The sequence below is a fragment of the Schistocerca americana genome, chromosome 3 (assembly GCF_021461395.2).
Source record: "Schistocerca americana isolate TAMUIC-IGC-003095 chromosome 3, iqSchAmer2.1, whole genome shotgun sequence".
NCBI lineage: Eukaryota > Metazoa > Arthropoda > Insecta > Orthoptera > Acrididae > Schistocerca > Schistocerca americana.
This window is the reverse complement of record NC_060121.1, coordinates 289,256,658-289,277,327: the sequence shown is the minus strand read 5'-3', so window position 1 is coordinate 289,277,327 and position 20,670 is coordinate 289,256,658.

Genomic DNA, 20,670 nt, shown 5'->3' with positions numbered 1-20,670 from the left:
TTCATCCTCCCGACTTTCCCATCATTAAGTACAATAACTGCATCATAAGTTACAATTCTGACAACTGAAGCAGATGCAAATGTGTTTTCAGGGCATCTTTTCCATATGAGTGAATTTAGAGACTCATTTGGATTTTGGGTTTTAGCATGAAGTGCAGGGTCCCCCAAAGATGATCTATAAAACCAAAGAGTAAGTATCACGGCCTTCTAGATGTATCCCGCACACGTTTGGTTGGAAGTAATAAACAGAATCGTTGTTCACTGAGCTGGTATTGAAGTGCTGCTTCAAAACGTGACCGTGGCAGGGAGGCTACGTTACACGTTTAATTAATTTTCTGGCACTTCGGATGCGATTTTAACATTGAAATTTTGGGAACGTATTGTCCATGAGTTGTACTAACAAATAAAAAATAATTCGAAAGTTAACATTTTTGGTCAATTTCATCAACGTCCCCCCTTAATCACTCACTATCGCAATTTGGCTATTTTGGCTGTCTTGAATTTTTTGATTGGTTCTCTCATTTTCAATACCTCACTATGATTGGTTGGACATAGGGGGTGAGGATAATGAGACTGCCCTGCACTGCGCAATCACAGTAAAACTTCCACTTTTCAAGGTCATTTAAATGCAAATTTCGTGTAGAGTCGCCACTTACATGCAACTTATATGTAATGAAATAAACTGTCTAATCTGTCTAATAAGTACAGAATATGGGCTGAGAGAACCGAAGATAAAGGAATTAATGAGGTGTAGCAAAAATGAGATCGTCGCCAAACTGATTATCAAAGTTTGGGACCAGATCAGAGGATATAGTTCAACAATTCTGCTACCTTGGGGATAAAATTGATTTTTCGTATGATCATATTATATAGTAATGATAACTGGTATATACTTCAACATGCATGAAGAGAGATTTGTTGTAAATTGATGAGAATTTAGATTTCAAATGTATGCTACACTCACTAGCAACATTAATCAAAATGTAGTACAAAGAATTTTGCGATAGCGAATGCGTAAATTATCAGTGAAAGTTACATGCAGTGAAGCTAGGTACAAATGGAGATACAGTTGGCAGACTGCATGAAAATCTCCTACAGAAGTAACTGAAATCAGTCTAGTGATCATGTTACGGTTTTTAGCTAAAAACAAAAAGCCTGAAATGTGCACAAGATTCTATGAAGGTGATTGCAGGAGCAGCCACTCCAGTAGAAAACGGTACAGAAGGTCTCTGAAACAAGGAGTAGTTTAGGAAGAGCGCCTTTTATATGCCACACGGTTATTCCGCACTCAGTGGAAGTCGCTTCGAGCACAAGTCTCTTGTTTTTATCACAGACATTCAGTCACGCGTCGCTTCTTTCTGCTAGCAAACGATATTGTCCCCATAAGCTAGACGGCTCAGTACTCTCTCACAGCAAGCTAAAGGCTTTGACAGGCTTCAGTCAATGCGAATGCAAGTATCAGAATGCGTTCCTGTTTCCGCCACTTTTTGTGAAACAAAGCTTAATTCTACTCCTACTTCTTCTAAGTTGTTCGACTGGGACAGAGCGTTTTACGTCTTGTACGTCACCCTGAGCAGTATGGTACTGCAATTAACCTTGCAGACATATTGTATGGCGTGAATTTGAGGACATTTGACAAAAAGCATTGGAACGTTGATAAGATTGCAGCTTGCCATAAGCCTTGCATTCTCGTTCAGTTAATTGGCAGTTGCTATGTGCAAAGATCACGTGCCGAAAATCGTGGCCGGCCGGAGTGGCCGTGCGGTTCTGGGCGCTACATTCTGGAACCGAGCGACCGCTGCGGTCGCAGGTTCGAATCCTGCCTCGGGCATGGATGTGTGTGATGTCCTTAGGTTAGTTAGGTTTAATTAGTTCTACGTTCTAGGCGACTGATGACCTCAGAAGTTAAGTCGCATAATGCTCAGAGCCATTTGAAAATGGTGTCTTTCTTTACCTTCTGTTTCATTCACAACACATGGTGATCCGAATTCGTCTTCCGGCTAGGGATTTGTGGATTCAAGCGACTTACTAGTAGCATTTCACAGTTACTTTCAAATTACCAGGTTTTTTTTTTATGTTTCCATGCGTATCAGAGATGCTGTTACGGAGGGAGAGTTAACTGTCTTCGATGTTTCTCCATAGCCACCCTGGCGAAACTCTGCAGCTGGTACATTGGAAAGCTATATGATTTGTGTCTTGCTTTTAAATTTCGCATATTTATTAACTAGTAACTTTTCCGGTATTATAAGTTTAAAACACGTGTATTAGCATCCATATTGGAAGTTTCACGCTTCCTGCTCACACCTTAACTCGTACTGAGAGTTACACTGCACACGTGTTTCTTGTTACGTTTTTATAAAATAAACGGTTCTCAACAGACAAGTCATCGCTGATGTAGTTACTTCGATATCCGCGAGTGATGGGGCTACATGATCGCGGATCACTGCATTTACCACACAGGCTAGATTTTACTGGGTGTAAGGCAAGGTAGGAAGCCGTTCGCGAAGACCCTTACCCACGTACCAGTCGGACCTGTAATGTGCAATTCAAACGTCTGTAGGTTATGTTACAGACGATTAACAATTTCATGCACGTGTTCAATATTCATTTGCGTCACTTCCGAGTAAATTACCTCCCCCCCCCCCAACCTCCTCTCTCTCTCTCTCTCTCTCTCTCTCTCTCTCTCTCTCTCTCTCTCTCTCTCTCTCCCTCTTCCTTTCTTTTTTGTCGCACTTCGCGTGGGTTCGCTTCCACCCATCGTTAATAAAAAGATCAGATCGCGTTTATCCATTTGTCAGATTCACTTTCTCATCGTAAAATTTGGGGCACAAATTGTGTTCATCACTTTACATGAGTACTTGCAGTTTCACAAGTCAGGTGGACGGCGGTTAACAATTGTACTTCAGCACTCATTATCGTTACAGAATCCTTGGACTCTTTTTTGTTTTTTCAAACAGCGATTCGAAAACAGAGTTATTTAAATTCACGCCAATACGTCTGTTGTGAAAAACCAGTGATAACCTGAAAAAAAAAACACTGTGGTGCTGCCCATAGATTCTATTAACTGGACGTGGCATTCCGTGTGCATTCAGATATGTAGAAGGCTAGACATAGCATCACCAGTAACAATCAGCACAGGGAAAAGGATTTAGATTCCTAAAAATTCCTGTATTTACGTTTGGATCGCAGGTTATGGTCATGAAACCGCTAAAAAATTAGCTTGCTTTGCATACCTCCGTACACTAATGTCATATGGATTACCTCGTTTTGATAATTCCACAGATAGATACTAAATATTTAGCACGCAGAAACGTATGGTAAGTGTAATATCTGGTGTCCTTTCTCGCTCTTAATGGAGGAAACTATTTAAAATCATTAGATATAGCAACAATAGACCGCAATACGTCTGTTGTGAAAAACCAGTGATAACCTGAAAAAAAATGGAGTAGCACTCATAAATATAATACTACAAAAAAAATAGCGTCCACTATTCCCAATTTAAGCTTAGTCCTGCACAGAAACGGGCAAAATACATTTGTATAAACAAATTGATGTCATTTCTGCTTCATAGCTCCTTCAGTCCAAATATATACTTCTAAATGCGTAGTATCTGCATGAGATTATATCTATCACTTGAGCCTTGACCCGCAGTTACGCAGAGTCAGCCATCGTTAACCGGATTTGGCATGTTAACGTTTAAGGGGTGGCCGGATGCCCTTCCTGCTTCCACTCCATACCCCCTCGGACGTAATTAGTGTACCCCAACAGTGTGCGTCGAGTGTAATTCATGTAATAGTGCGAAAGTGTTCAGATGTCTGCGAGCCATGTAACTAAGGCGGAACATGGGGACCAGCCCGGTATTCACTTAGTGGGATGTGGAAAACCGCCTAAAAACCACATCCAGGCCGGACGGCACATCGGCCCTCGTCGTTAATTCGCTGGGCGGATTGGATCCGGGGCCGGGGCGCCTACTCGAGTCCAGGAAGCAGCGCGTTAGCGCTCTCGGCTACCCTGGCGGGTCAGTATCTGCATGAGATTGGATTATATTAATTGAATGTCCCTGTGGATTAAGATTTTTAAAGACTTGTTAGCTGTGGGTCAACATATACCCATGTTTTCACAGAGAAAACTTACTTCATTTGTAAACCTATTGATATGTTCCACATCATAACGAGTTGTCGTGAATATGATCCTCAGAACATGCGCAAAACTGAACTAAGGTCTAAACCAAACTGCAGGTATCATCGGTATGAGCTTGATTCCCGATTTCGGCTTGAGTAGGATCTGAACACATGCTACATCGCCCAGGACGATCTTGGCTTAGCTATGCCGATTGGATGACTCCTAACTTCCCATGGAAAGTAGACCGCCCTAGTACACGGCTTGTTCTATTCCTCAATACTAACTTAGGCGTGTAAGAAAAGGTTTGTGTTAGTAACAACAAGATTCAAAACTTTTGTAACATTTTACAGCCCAGTCTAGATTTAAATTCAGGGAATAGTTTTGTGTGCATTGTGATCTTTCCTGCAGAAGCGTGATTTTATTATCACTAAGATGAGTAGGACTAGCCTGGAAGATTTCTGTGTGAGTTGTGGCCAGTTCACTTGGTGGCAAAGGACATGAAATGGATAGATGAATTTCCCTAACTGGCTTGCTTTGGTTCCGGAAGGCCTTTTCACTAAAGCATATATTATCTGGATGGGAGATGAGCTAATGTGATGATATATATACATAGGGTGGTCCATTGATAGTAACTAGGCCAAATATATCACGAAATAAGCATCAGACGAAAAAACTACAGAGAACGAAACTCGTTTAGCTTGAAGGGGGAAACCAGATGGCGCTATGGTTGGCCTGCTAGTGGCGCTGCCATAGGTCAAACGGATACCAACTGTGTTCTTTTAAATAGGAACCCCCAGTTTTTATTACATGTTCGTGTAGAACCTAAAGAAATATGAATATTAGTTGGACCACTTTTTTCGCTTTGTGATAGATGGCGCTGTAATAGTCACAAAGTATAAGTACGTGGTATCACGTAACATTCCGCCAGTGCGGACAGTATTTGCTTCGTGATATATTACCCGTGTTAAAATGGACCGTTTACCAAAAAGTGGATATCGTGTTGATGTATGGCTGTTGTGATCAAAATGCCCAACGGGTGTGTGCTACGTATGCTGCTCGGTATCCTGGACGACATAAACCGAATGTCCGCACCGTTCGCCGGATAGTTACTTTATTTAAGGAAACAGGAAGTTTTCAGCCACATGTGAAACGTCAACCACGACCTGCAACAAATGATGATGCTCAAGTAGGTGTTTTAGCTGCTGTCGCGGCTAGTCCACACATCAGTAGCAGACAAATTGCGCGAGAATCGGCAATCCCAAAAACGTCGGTGTTGAGAATACTACTTCAACATCGATTGTACCCGTACCATATTTCTATGCACCAGAAATTGCGTGGCGACGACTTTGACCGTCGTGTACAGTTCTGCCACGGGGCACAAGAGAAGTTACGGGACGATAACAGATTTTTTGCACGCGTTCTATTTAGCGACGAACCGTCATTCACCAACAGCGGTAACGTAAACCGCCATAATATGCACTATTGGGCAACGGAAAATCCACGAGGGCTGCGACAAGTGTAACATCAGTGACCTTCGCGGGTTAATGTATGGTGCGGCATTATGGGAGGAAGGATAATTGGCCCCCATTATATCGTTGGCAATCTAAATGGTGCAATGTATGCTGATTTCCTACGTAATGTTCTACCGATGTTACTACAAGATGTTTCACTGCATGACAGAATGGCGATGTACTTCCAACATGATGGATGTCCGGAACATAGCTCGCGTGCGGTTGAAGCGGTATTGAATAGCATATTTCATGACAGGTGGATTGGTCGCCGAAGCACCATACCATGGCCCGCACGTTCAACGGATCTGACGTCCCCAGATTTGTTTCTGTGGGGAAAGTTGAAAGATATTTGCTATCGTGATTTACTGACAACATGCGTCAGCGCATTGTCAATGCATATACGAACATTACGGAAGGCGAACTACTCGCTGTTGAGAGGAACGTCGTTACACCTATTGCCAAATGCACTGAGGTTGACGGACATCGTTTTGACCATTTATTGCATTAATGTGGTATTTACAGGTAGACACGCTGTAACAGCATGCGTTCTCAGAAATGATAAGTTCAGAAAGGTACATGTATCACATTGGAACAACCGAAATAAAATGTTCAAACGTTCCTACGTTCTGTATTTTAATTTAAAAAACCTACATGTTACCAACTGTTCGTCTAAAACTGTGAGCCATATGTTTGTGACTATTACAGCACCATCCATCAGAAAGCGAAAAAAGTGGTCCAACTAAAATATTTATATTTCTTTACGTACTGCAGGAATATGTAATAAAAATGGGGGTTCCTGTTTAAAAAAAACGCAGTTGATATCCGTTTGGCCTATGGCAGCGCCATCTAGCGGGCCAAGCATAGCGCTATCTAGCGGGCCAACCATAGCGCCATCTGGTTTCCCACTTCAAGCTAAACAAGTTTCGTTCTTTGTAGTTTTTTCGTTTGACGCTTATTTCGTGAGATATTTGGCCCGGTGACTATGAATCGACCACCATATACGAGGGCCGTTCAGAAAGTAACCTCCAGTTGATTTAAAAAAATACACTAAGTTAAATAAAAATATTTTAATATATACATCTTACAACTACATCTTTGCACTATTTTTCTACATAGTCTCCATAGCGATTGAGGCACTTATCGTATCTCTTCACAAGCTTTGAAATTCCTTCTGCATAAAAATCACCCGCTTGTGCCTGGAGCCAGCCTGTTACCGCATCTTTGAGCTCTTCGTCGTCATCAAACCGCTGTGACCCGAGCCATTTCTTCAAATGCATGAAGAGGTGATAATCACTTGGTGCCAGGTCTGGGCTGTAAGGTGGATGGTTGATAACGTCCCACTTGAAGGACTCAAGAAGGGCCGTTGTTCTGCGAGCAGAGTGAGGACGGGCGTTATTGTGCAAAAAAACGATACCGGAAGTCAGCATACCACGGCGTTTGTTCTGTATAGCCCGTCGTAACTTTTTTATTGTTTCACAGTACACGTCTTGATTAATGGTCGTACCACGTTCCATGAATTCAACCAACAACACCCCTTTGGCATCCCAAAACACCGTTGCCATCAGTTTTCTGGCAGAAAAATCTTGCGAGGCTTTTCTTGGTTTGGTAGGCGAATTTGAATGTGCCCACATCTTTGATTGTTCTTTTGTCTCAGGGTTCACGTACTTAATCCAGGTTTCGTCACCGGTCACGATTCTGTTTAACAATGGTTCTCCTTCGTCCTCATAACGTGATAGAAAGTCTAATGCAGAGACCATTCTCTGCGTTTTGTGGTGGTCGGTAAGAATTTTTGGCACCCATCGTGCACAGAACTTACGGTAACCCAATATTGCTGTCACTATCTCGTACAAGAGAGTCTTAGAAATCTGTGGAAAACCAGTAGACAACTCCGACATTGATAAACGTCGATTTTCACGAACTTTTGCATCAACTGTCTGAACGAGTTCGTCAGTCACCAATGATGGTCTACTACTCCTCTCTTCATCATGAACGTTTTCTCGTCCACTTTTAAATAAACGTACCCATTCACGGTCAACTCCTTCACTCATAACTCTAGGTCCGTACACGGCACAAAGCTCACGATGAATAGCTGCTGCAGAATATCCTTTGGCTGTAAAAAACCTTATGACAGCACGCACTTCACATTTGGCGGGGTTTTCTATTGCAGCACACATTTCAAACTGCCACAAAAACTAAACTAGCGCAGGTACGACGTTCACTCGACCACGACTTGATGCCGACTGACCTGTTGAGTGCGTGAACGCACAGATGGCGTCGCTACTCCCCCCACAACCCGCACTGTGACCAATCGGAGGTTACTTTCTGAACCGCCCTCGTATATATATATATATATATATATATATATATATATATATATATATATATATATATATATATATATGACGTTAAACACTCAATAATAGCACTGTGGTTTCTGTTATGAGGGATCTCCTAGCAGATGGTGTATTTAGTGGAGAGCGAGATGTAACCAATGTGAAAATGTGAAAACTGTAATCGTGGTATCATATAGAGATCGACACATCAAAGTTGGCAATGCAAATCAATACCACGGACACTAGCGAGGACTCGCTGCGATCTGCAACGTTGCGTGGGAGGCACTCTTGAAGACCACGCCTCCCAACTCCACACAGCAGCGTCCTCACGCTGAGATCAACATAATGTCGAGCTGGCAAGTGCTCAGCCAGTTCGTGTCCTCATCTGAAGGAGTCAGCATCATAGTATTGGACCAGTGTCGTACTTAAAGCTCCTGATGGATTGGTTCATTACATTTGGTACATTAGAAAACAGTTTGACAATCTGTGCCTCAAGTGACTTTAATATTCAATAACAGTGGTTTGGTGGGAAGGGGGGGGGGGGGGGGGGGGAGGGGCAAACTGTGGTATCTTCCTGGGGCGGCAATTTCAGGGGGCGCTGAATTAATATTCTTGAAGAAAGAAACCTTGTTTCACAAAGCTCCTAGCATAGAGTCTATTATCCCTGTTTTTTAAACGTATCCCTGTTGGTTTTTGAACATTTTTGAACACATTATAGAGTTATTTTCTGAACGAATCATAAGTTAGAACGAGGAAGAAGAAACATCACACAAATCATATGGAAGAATGTGACGATTCCTAATTTATATAAAAATTTCTTACTACTATTAAAACTACTACTACTAATACTTTTCGATCTCATGCTTCAGAAACTGGAACATGTGAATGAAATGTGAAACTGTTTCCTGCCATTGAACTTTTTGTTTGTAATACGCCTAATAAGTATTTGATATCGGTTATTTGTGAATTATATTCTGTCGTGTTATTTATGTAAATTAGGCAAATAGAAATGACCATTTGTATCAAAACAGTCTCGCTTATTTGGCTGTTTTATAATTGCTTCAACATTAGAAAAGCCTATTTCGTTTTTTCTAGCAGACAGTGACAAAATAGACGTAATCAAATCGAGAAACCACACCACTCTTGGGCAGTATTCGTATTAACACTTTTTCAGTATTAGCCAACGACATTTTGATTTTTCATGTAGCAAAACGTTTGACGATCTTCCATGAGGTAATAGATTCTTTCGCAGAAATGAAAGCTGAAGCAAGATTCGAGAGAAAAAAATGCTGGGACCTAAGGATTGAAGAAATTTGTACGCTCTTGCTTGTCTCTTGTCTTTAGTGGTTTTATGTTCCCTTTACTTAATGTTATGTCACGCAAAAGAGAAAGTTATTAATTAATACGCAATAAAAAGAGAAAATTTCCTGAAGAGTTTTTATTCTTCTGGTCACAAATAATCCCACGCAGTGTTAACGGTACGTTTCTTTAAGGGCGGTAGGATATCAGACCAGCCAACTGAGACTAGGAGAGGCAACACAGGAAATTTTAATGTCCACTGTCCTGAATGTAGGTTTACAAAATACACACGTTTGAATTCCACAGATTGATGTACAGTGATGTGCAATAGAAGATTGCTGTGTGAAGAGGCGTGGCACTGCACTTTGGGAGACTATAACACCCAATAACGTGTATAATATTTTCTCGAACATATATGTTTTATACATCAAACTCTTCAGAAAGATGTACAATACAAAAAGGACATATTTTTGAAAAAATATGGGAAGGGAGCAGGTATCAGGCTTTGGCCCCAGTTATGAAATATCGTAGATCCAGGGCTGACAGTTGTAACTTATCAATCATGTGGCAAAGATCTGTGTCAAAGTTAAATAAATCTTTTATTCATTCGTATAATAAAGTGAACTAATATGTCATGTGTTCTTCTGTTATGAGCCCTCTCGCAGAGCAGTAAAAGAACCCACAGCTGTGGCCGGACGACTGTAATTTTGTCTTGTCGCAAGAGTAACGTCAGCGTTCAGTAGTTGTATGGTCGGATATTATTTTTCTGGAATTTCTGTAGGAAGGATGTCTCTGGCAGCTAAGGAGTAATGTCAGGAGGCCTGCCATCCAGTGGAGTGTGGAGCAAGTAATGTTTGGCACTTGCAATTTTCGAAGGCGAGTTTTACGGTTTAGCCAAGGTGGGCAGTACTTTTGTTGACTACGTATTGTTAGTTTATAAAACTGATAGCGAACTGGGAATGAGTTTGTCGAAGGAATAGACTTCGCTAGGTTCGTTCACATGGAGATACTTCAGTGAAAGTCTAAGTGCTTGCATCTATGTCACTGAATCCCGATTATAATACAAATTTTCTGTTTCTAGATCGTAATGATGTGCACAGAACCACTCAGGAGGTTCTGTGAAAACAAATAGACCTGCTGAGTGTATTATTTCCAGTCCCAGTTATGGAATCTATGAGCAACGCGAATGTATTACGTTTGAATCCGTAGGCTCTATAATTAAGAGGTATCAAATGTTTGGCAGGTGTAAGTTATATGTCATTGTCAATTACGTGGGACTGAGTGTGCTACTAAATATCTGTATTTGTAGCTTGTCGCCAGGGATTAAAAGTTTGCGTTAGCAGAGTATAAGGTACGACGAAAAAGGCAAATATTTCCAGCGAATTTCTTTTTTACTTGATTTCTACGTGCCATTTCGCTGCAGCTGCTCGACGCTGTTTCCAGCCGTAGCGAGGGGACAGTGGGCATAAACTCCGATCGTAATAGTCCCCTTAATCGAATTAACAGTCGCCGCTTGTAGGCACCTAATTGACCGCCGGCGGTGGATAAGTCCCCCCTTAATCGTCTAATTTCTGTCGCCGCGACCGGAAAGGCTCCGATCGAAAATTGCCCGCTTCGACCGTCGTCTCTGCTCATTACGCCAGCGGCGGCTACCGTGGCGCCCGAAAGACTGCTGCAAAAAGACGAAGCCAGAGAACACGAGGAGGAGGATGGATGAGGGGGAGGGGGGAGAGAAGAGGGACAGAGGAGAGAGAGCCGCTTAAGGGTCGAAACGTCCCGTCCGTGATGAATGCCTGTCTCTGTGCCGTCTCCTCCAGACGCTGCATCATTACGTTCCGCTACCGATAGTATGTTAATCGCTCCGTAGAACTAACTTCTTGTGCACAGCCGCAGGAAATTAATTTTTGCAATTAGTAGTTAATTCCACAGCGTCCGGTCGCCGGGTACGGCAAAACATGCTCTCCGCCGGAGCATTCGGGCGGCCATCAGGTTGTTCTGCCGTGTTCTGAATGTCAGCTACAGCCATCTGGCGCTGCTGATCTGAACTAAATATCTTCAAATAGCTGCGTTAGGAACGTCTGCGGCTTATAAGGTATCGCTGTAAACTGTGGTTCTAATTAGTCACTGGCTTTACTCTGCAATGATTTCTAGATACGTAAAACCGAATATGGTATGGTCAGATGCGCATATAATGTGGGCGTGATACGAGGCAGCCTTACTCGGGCCGCGCATGTTTATAAACGAGTAATTTGGCTGATTGTTAATGACTACAGAACATACAGGTATGCGAGATGTGCTCCCGTCCTTATTATATTTAACTAATCACCTCTTTAATATGACCAGCTAATGTTTTAGACTTTCCACGGTTTCCCTCATAATGCCTACGCTGTTCATATTATAAGGACACGGACGACTACTTGCCCCATATTTGTCAAACTAGACCTACTTGAAGGTCCAATACGAAGAATAAGGTAGAAATCGCGATACTAGCCGACGGCTTTGACCAGTGACGAATTGAATAAACGTCAGACGACGACAACAAGATCATTGCTATGCCATCATATTGAATTATAGGACAATTCTTCTTCGCTGAGGCTACCATCACATCTGCAGTGTATCTGGACACGTTGCAACTGTATGCTGTTCCTCAGCTGCTTCAGTATCACCCCAATGTCTTGTTTCAGCAAGACGGTACACCGCCTCATTGGGGTTTTGACCGTGTCTATCTCGATATGACCTTTCCTGGGCGATGGATTGGTCGTGATGGGCCAACGCTTTGGCATCCACGCTCTCCTGACATAACCCCATTAGACTTCTTTTTATGGCGTTATGTCAAGGACGAGGTCTACCCAACACGTGTACCAGATCTTGAAACCCTGCGGCAACGGATAACTACAGTCGTTGAATCGATCCCTCCAGTGACGTTGGCTAATGTGTGGACGGAAACTGAATATCGCCTAGATGTGCTACGTGCTACCAAAGGTACTCATGTGGAAGTTTACTGATGTGTGAAAAAAATTGGATAGTTTGTAAACAATTAGACACCAGTTTCGTATTTGTATCTTACTTCTAGCCTGAGTTATCAATTTATGTAATCAGGGAAACACTTTTCGGACACCCTGTGCAATGGATTTTGTTTTTTCATGAATGGGAAACTCAAAAACTTTTCTACCATACCTCTTCATAGGTGTTCAATATGCACCCCTGAGATGCAGGGCATGTCACTGCGGTATTCAAATTGTTCCCACACTGCAGTGAGCATGTCTTGAGTTACAGCTTTCACGGCTGCTGTTTTGCGATGTCTCAGTTCATTCATTGTTGTTGGTAGCGGAGACACATAAACATAGTCTTTTATAAACCCCCACGGTCTGGACTGGTGACCCTGGAGAACAACAGTGTACTGCTAAATCAATTTGGTCCAGTGCGACCGATCCATCACTCCGTAAGCCTTTGATATTAAAAATTCACGCACTTCCGGATGGCAGTGTGGCGATGCCCCATCCCGTTGGTAAATGAAGTCGTTCGAATCAGTCTCCAACTGTGGCAAAAGAAAGTTCTCAAACATATCGAGATAAGTGCTCATGTAACAGTGCTCTTAGCAAAGAAATATGGACCATACTCCTTTTCCCGTGAAACTGCACAAAAGACATTAGATTTTGGAGAGTCCTTTGATATTAAAAATTCACGCACTTCCGGATGGCAGTGTGGCGATGCCCCATCCCGTTGGTAAATGAAGTCGTTCGAATCAGTCTCCAACTGTGGCAAAAGAAAGTTCTCAAACATATCGAGATAAGTGCTCATGTAACAGTGCTCTTAGCAGAGAAATATGGACCATACTCCTTTTCCCGTGAAACTGCACAAAAGACATTAGATTTTGGAGAGTCCCTCTCATGTTGTAAACTTCATATGGTTGTTCTGTACTCCATATTCTCACACTATGACTGTTCGCCTTTCCATTTAAATGGAATGTTGCCTCGTCACTAAACACTAAGCCAAGAACTAAATTACAGAACGCCACACGTTGTTGTCTGTCAGCTTCACGAAGAGCTTTCAGTAGCTGAGTTTTGTATGGTTTCGTGTGCAAACGTCGACGCAACACACGCCAGACGGACATCGGGGGCATGTTGACCTGTCGAGCTACACAACGAAATAATTTTTGGGGACTATTTGCGAAACTATGGCGGATGTGTTCGACGTCTTGTGTCAGACACTCGGGGACAGCCCGGCATTTTGCCTTTACACAACCAACCTAGTACGAAAGTCACGCTGAGCAGTTATTACTGACCCGGACTGCGCAAAACGTAGAACACAAAGCGCTTTCTGTCATCCCGACACCATTTTTACTAGAACTGAAGTGGACGCCCACTGCTGCTACCTAGTGGGAACCATGTAAATAAAACTGGAGAGTTTGCTGTTTTTAACAGTGTGCTGTTCACGCACATATCTCAAACAACATACCAGTTATGTTTTTTTTTACATCGGATGATTCTTTTTGATACACCCTGTATTTTGAAGTGTAAATAAAACAGGCAGTTCTGATCACGAGAACTTACTACATCGTGAAAAAAAAAAATACTTCGAGCAACAACTACGATGCATCTCCATCTACATGATTACTCTGCAATTCAGAATTAAGTGCTTGCCAGAGAGTTCTCGAACTACCTTCGGAGCCGGCCGGGGTGGCCAAGCGGTTCTAGGCGCTACAGTCTGGAACCGCGCGACCGCTACGGTCGCAGGTTCGAATCCTCCCTCGGGCATGGGTGTGTTTGATGTCCTTAGGTTAGTTAGGTTTAAGTAGTTCTAAGTTCTAGGGAACTGATGACTTCAGAAGTTAAGTCCCATAGTGCTCAGAGCCATTTAAACCATTTGAACTACCTTCAGACTATATCACTACCGGCACCACTCTCGAAAAGCACAGGAAAAGTAAAGACTTAAATATTTCCGTGTGAGCGATGATTTCTCTTATTTAATTATGATTTTCGTCTGTGGATGCAGACGTCCACAAAAGATTTTCACATTCGGAATAGAAAACTGGCAGTATAAATTTCTTGAAAAGATCTCGCCGTAACAAGAAACGCTTTTGCTTTAACGATTGCCACCCCATCTCGTGCATCATATCCGTCACACTCTCCCCTCTATTTCGGGATAGTACGAAACGAGCTGCTCATGTCTTAACTTTTTCAATGCCCTCAACCGAACTTGTCTGATAAGGATCGCACACTGCGTAGCAGTACTCTAGAAGCGTTCGGACGTAGGTAGTGTAGGCGGTCCCTTCAGTAGGTCTGTTGCATCTTCTAATTGTCCCCCCAATAAAACGCTATCTTTGGTTAACCTTCCACACAATACTACCTTCGCAGCCCTTCCATTTTAAGTTGTTAGTAATTGTAATTTCTAGGTATGTAGTTGAACTGACAGACTCTACATTTGTGTGCTTTATCGTGTAACGGAAATTTAACAGATCCCTTTGTTACTCGTGTGTATGAGCTCAAAAGTTTTAATATTTAGGGATAGTTGGCGCTTTTCGGACCATACAGATATCATTTCTAAAAATTTTGCAATTGCAATTGAACTTCTGACAAATTTACTACACTGTAAACGATGGCATCGTCTGTAAACAGCCTACGAGGGCTGCTCAGACTGTCGCGTAAGTATATAAAAGGAAATGTCCTGACTGAGGGACTCACCATCGCCCAGCCCAAGACGCTAAGGACAGAAACTCGAAATTTGAAAAATGTGTTGATCTTAGAATGTAGGCATCGTTGAAGAAGGTTTTTTTTCGAAATTTCACCCCTAAGCGTCTTAAACAGGGGATGAAATGTTTTTTGAAAATATGTCGCTGTTAAGTCAATTTTGAAGCTAGATGCAAGTAAACTGTATTTGGTTTTTCAACCAGAAATTAAAAAAATACGTGTTTCAATATTTTTGGAAATCCAGCCCTTATTGGGGTTAAACAGTGCGTAATTTTTTGAATAAATTATTATTAAAGAAGTACTAAAGCATTTTAAAGCGACGTCTATGAAAACTGATATTTGGCTTCCCGGTTAGAAATTTAAAAAAATGCGTGTTACACTGTGTTTTAGTAATACAACCCATAAGGGGGTGAAATATAGCCTGATTGATTACTGACTAATCATCGCCCAGCCCAAGCCGCGAAGGACAGAAACTTGACATTTGGAAAGGTATTAATAATATAGTCATATAGTGGGGGCATCTTTTAAGAAGGGATTTACCGAAATTTCACCCGTAATGGGGTGAAATAGGGGAAGAAAAGTTTTTCGAAAATATAACTATTAAGTAAATTTTGAACCCAAACTAGGAAAATCAGCATTTAGTTTTACACTGTCTGCACAGTGTGTAAATATACACATGAGCAATGGAACTAACAACATACAAATTCGATTAAAGGAACAAAGAAAACTATGCAGAACATACAGTCTACGCGAGTGAAGCAACGGGCGCTAAGCTAGTCGTGGATATAGATTAGGAACAACAAAAGTCCTCTTAACACTTCCTTGGAGAATGCCAGATATCACTTCTGTTTTACTCGGTGACTTTTCCGTCAGTTACTATGAATTGTGAGCCTTCTGAAGGGAAGTCACGTACCCAGTCGCACAACTGTTGACGATACCGTATATGCACGCAATTTGATTAGAAACCGGTTGTATGGAACGGAGTCAAAACCCTTCCGGAAATATAGAAATTGGAATGAATTTGATATCGCCCGTCGATATCACTCATTACTTCGTGTGAATAAAGAGGCAGTGTGTTTCACGAGAACGATTTTTCAATCTGTTCAGGAAAACATTTATCGGAAAGAACAGTAGTCGTGTTCGTCTATTGTAAAAAAAGGCTCTGCATCTGTACTGGGCTTTCCGGCACACAGTAATAATTTAAAAATCACATATTTGTTGTAAGGAAATCGAAGCTAGTGTTGAAGAAACTCATTAATTATACATGGAATTCGACTATTAGAAATGCAAAGGAAAGAGAGGAGTGGAGGACAACATAAAAAGCAAATATCGCAACAATTGCGCAAGTGCAGTCATGCCAATGCTGAACATTTTGAATTTTGTATGTGGTGATACTCAATAGCTTCGGTGTATTCCACCTCAGTTAGTAGTGTCTATGAACTCCGGGAATGTATTGTGGGGTGGCTGTGAATCCACTCGCAACACTTCTAGGACTTTTGAATGTGAATGGTGAGACATATCTATCAGACCCCAGTCATATTTTTTTGCCTTCATGAACTGGTCATTTGATTTTGTCACTTGCTAAATGTTTGCGAATATAAAAGACCTCTAGGACAGAAGTGTGTCATTGTATTCTTCAGGTTTACATGCTTAATAAAGGATAATATGGGTCCGTTCTTTTGACTGCTTTCCTACTCCAGCTGACATAAAAATCTACATTTAAATCATACTTCGCAAGCCACCTAAAAGTGTATGGTCGAGGGTGCTTTCGGTACCATTGTCTGATCCCTCCAACCCTGTTCCATTCGCAAATAGTGCGTTTTAAGAATGATTGTCGGTAAGCCTCTGTATTGGCTCTAATTTCTCGAATTTTCTCCTCGTGGCCAATACGCGAGATGTTTCTAGGGGGAAGTCATATGTTGTCCGACTCCTCCTGAAAAGTGCTGTCCCGAAATTTCAACAGTAAATGTCTCCGTGATGCACAACGCTTCTCTGCTAACGTCTGCCAGTGGAATTTGTTTAGTATCTCCGTAACGCTCTTTCACCAGCTAAACGATCCCATGACGAAACGCGCCGCTTTGTTTGGATCTTTTCTACCTCCTCTATCAATCCTACCTGATAGGTATCAGAGATAGATGAACAATACTCATGAATCGGGCGAACAAGTGCCTTATAAACCGCTTCTTTCGTGGATGAGTTACATTTCCTTAAGATTCTTCCGATGAATCTGAGTCTGGTGTCTGCTTTTCCCAATTTATGTTTTATGTGGTCATTCCACTTAAGGTCGCTCTGGATAGCTACGCCTATATACTTTACGGCAGACGCTGTCTCCAACTGTTTGTCACCACTAGTGTAGCTGCAGAGTAGTGAATTTCTTTTGTTATGTATGCGCAATACGTTACATTTATTTACGTTCAGGGTCAACTGCCTGAGCCTGCACCAATCATCTGTTCTCTGCAGGTCCTCCTAACACACCTTCCTGTGGTACTCCGGATATTACCTTTACGTCTGTCAATTTTGTTCCGTTAAAGAGCGACGTGCTGAATTATATCTTCAAGAAAGTCTTGAATCCAATCGTGAGTCTGCTTCGATACTCCGTAAGCTAGTATTTTTTTTTTCATTAAAATCAGATCCGACAACAGACGATAAAGAGGTAATTTAATAAAGGGAACACTGGAAGACGCTAGTGTATGTCTGACTACTCGCACTTTGAGCGAGATATCTGCCCGCTGCGACTAAATATCGTTTCAGATTGATTTCTACGAGTAATTTCTGTGAGAGCATAAGCAATTGCAATCGTCCTAGCACTTGGCTTCTTTTAATGGAATACAGACAGATAATGGGACAACTCTCTTAACAGGATGAAGAATAAGCATTTCACACTTTATTGAAATGAAAGTATTTTTTGTCTAATGTAAAGTTTTCGCCTGACTTTATTCTTACTTCAGTCGTGTGCCTCTAAGGTCTGAGTGTCCCGTTATGACTTTTAGACAACGGAGACCACCCTCACATACTGTATATAGGACACACTCTGCCTTGGGTGATCGCTTACGAATTCTTTTAAAACCTGCCAGTGGTGCGACATCCTCTGAGTTCGGCAGAATGCACTGTGGAGGACATTTCGTTGTATAACAGTGGAAGAACGCATCCACCAGACATGTTAGCACCAACCGCGAGGAGACAGCTTTGAGATTAACGATACGATATGCCCACGACAGACTTTACGGCGGCAGCCGAGACGTGACAATCTGTTGACTGATTGTGAGGCTACGCCAGACTTGGCGATGCCAGAAGTGTTTACAAGTACCGTGACAACTTTCGTGGTTTGTTTAAGAGTCTTTCAAAAATTGAGTGGTATGGAGTGAAGGGAACATTCAATGTCCAATCGGCAACGAGGAGACGGAGTACACGCTCAGGTTGGCGAAGAATGGAGAAGAAAATCGTCCGTGCCTTGCCAGAGGGACCATCTCGGCAGTTGCCTTAAGCGATTTAGGGAAATCACGGAAAAACTATATCAGGATGGCCAGACGCGGGTTCGAATCGTCGTCCTCCTGAATGCGAATCCAGTCTGCCAACCACTCCGCCACCTCGCTCAGTGTTTCTGTTTCAGCGAGTGGTGGAGGATGGAAACCATTCTGATTTCGAGGACGTTGGAGAGCAGTTGGTGACCGAGCCGCAGCAGAATGGTTAGGGATCTCGCTGCGGTGCTAGGAATTAACAGAGCTTAGCAATGTGTGAATTCTACGAACCTTGCGATCAACTTAGAGTCATTTTACAGCGGTAGTCATAATTCTTAATTTTATCGTTTCAATTCTTTCGTGAGTCAGGAATCAACGTTTATTATAATGAATCTTGAGTTACTATGACTTGCTCGTTAACTTGCCCAGTGCGTGTATTAATTCCTATACATGTCTGTTGTTGTTGTTGTGGTCTTCAGTCCACAGACTGGTTTGATGCAGCTCTCCATGCTACTCCATCCTGTGCAAGCTTCTTCATCTCTGAGTAACTACTGGAACCTACATCCTTCTGAATCTTCTTAGTGTATTCATCCCTTGGTCTCCCTCTACGATTTTTACCCTCCACGCTGCCCTCCAGTACTGAATTGGTGATCCCTTGGTGGTTCAGAACGTGTCCTACCAAGCAACCCCTTCTTCTAGTTAATTTTTGTTACAAATTCCTCTTCTTCCCAATTCTATACAGTACATCCTCATCAGTTACGTGATATACCCAGCTAATCCTCAGCACTCTTCTGTAGCACCACATTTCGAAATCTATTATCCTCTTGTCTAAACTATTTAACGACCATATTCCACTCCCATACATGGCTACACTCCATATAATTACTTTCAGAAGAGACTTCCTGACACTTACGGCTATACTCGATGTTAATAGATTTCTCTTCTGCTTCTTCATGCCTACCGTCTCCCTAACATGGTGGGTGAAACAATTACTTCTACCGCATCATTTAAAGTCAACGCAGTCGCGATCATTGGAAGAAACACCATTTGTACACTGTGTTTCCCATTACTTTGCGAACCCACCATATGTGTATTACTTGTAACGGAGACAGTTTAATATTTCATGTACTTCTTGTTGTTCTGAATGAAGGAGACCGTCATGTCTAGTTTTTCCCGTGTGTGTACATCCTTGTGAAGTAAACGTCCAGTAATAGAATTTCTCTTGATATCCGGTAGTTACTTAATACCACGTCAGTTGAATTTAGATTACCCGAGGCCATCAGTCATACTTACAAGTGACGGACATTGTTTCTTACGACAATTTCGTTGTACATGCCTTCCTGTAAATAACATAGCTTTCGATCAGCGTACAGTCCTTGGAATATACTCCCTTATTTTTGTGTTAATCATTGATGCTCAGGCACCTGGCGACCCTTGTATTGAATCATTAGTAGAATCAACAGCTTTCATTGATCATCCCATAATAGACCTCTTTTAACAGCCAAGTATGAGTTATACTGAAGCTTGCCTTCTCGTTAACCGATGCCATGCGGCACCCTTTTCGCAATGTTTTTGTTTCAAGTGTATATCTGCAGTTTGAATCCTCGGGAATCCTGTTATAAGGTGTCCATGTACTCATTCGTAATAAGTAATGTCGGGGAAACCATTGGTTCCCGGACCTATATTTATTGGGATTATTTGCTTGTTTCATCGCTTGTACTATTTTGTGGCAGGAAAACATACCGCAGTACGTGCTCTACAGCTATTGTGGAGACCACCACATCCACACACACACACACACACACACACACACACACACACACACACACACAAAACATTAAAGGAAAAAAAAAGACTCATAAATCGACTAAATACTACAATTGCCTGGGAAGCGTAAGAGGCAGTATTTCGTTTTTCTTACACAGATAATTTTTGTCGAAACCAACGGAAGTGACAATGGATAGCTGTATAAAATAATGGAATACAAAAAAATATCCGTGATTTCTCCAGATCGCCCCAGGTAAATGTCGGGATGGCTCCCTTGAAAGAGCACGGCCGATTTCCTTCCCCATCCTTCCCTAACTCGAGCTTCTGCTACGTCTCTAAAGAACTCATTGTCGACGGGACGTTAAATACCCATCTTCTCCTCCCACGTCACAGGTCAAAGTTGACAGCCAGTATATCAAACTTCTGTTGAACCTCTATGAATTATGTTTTTCGTTCGCGTATTTTATTACCGCTACATGTCCAAAGCGTAA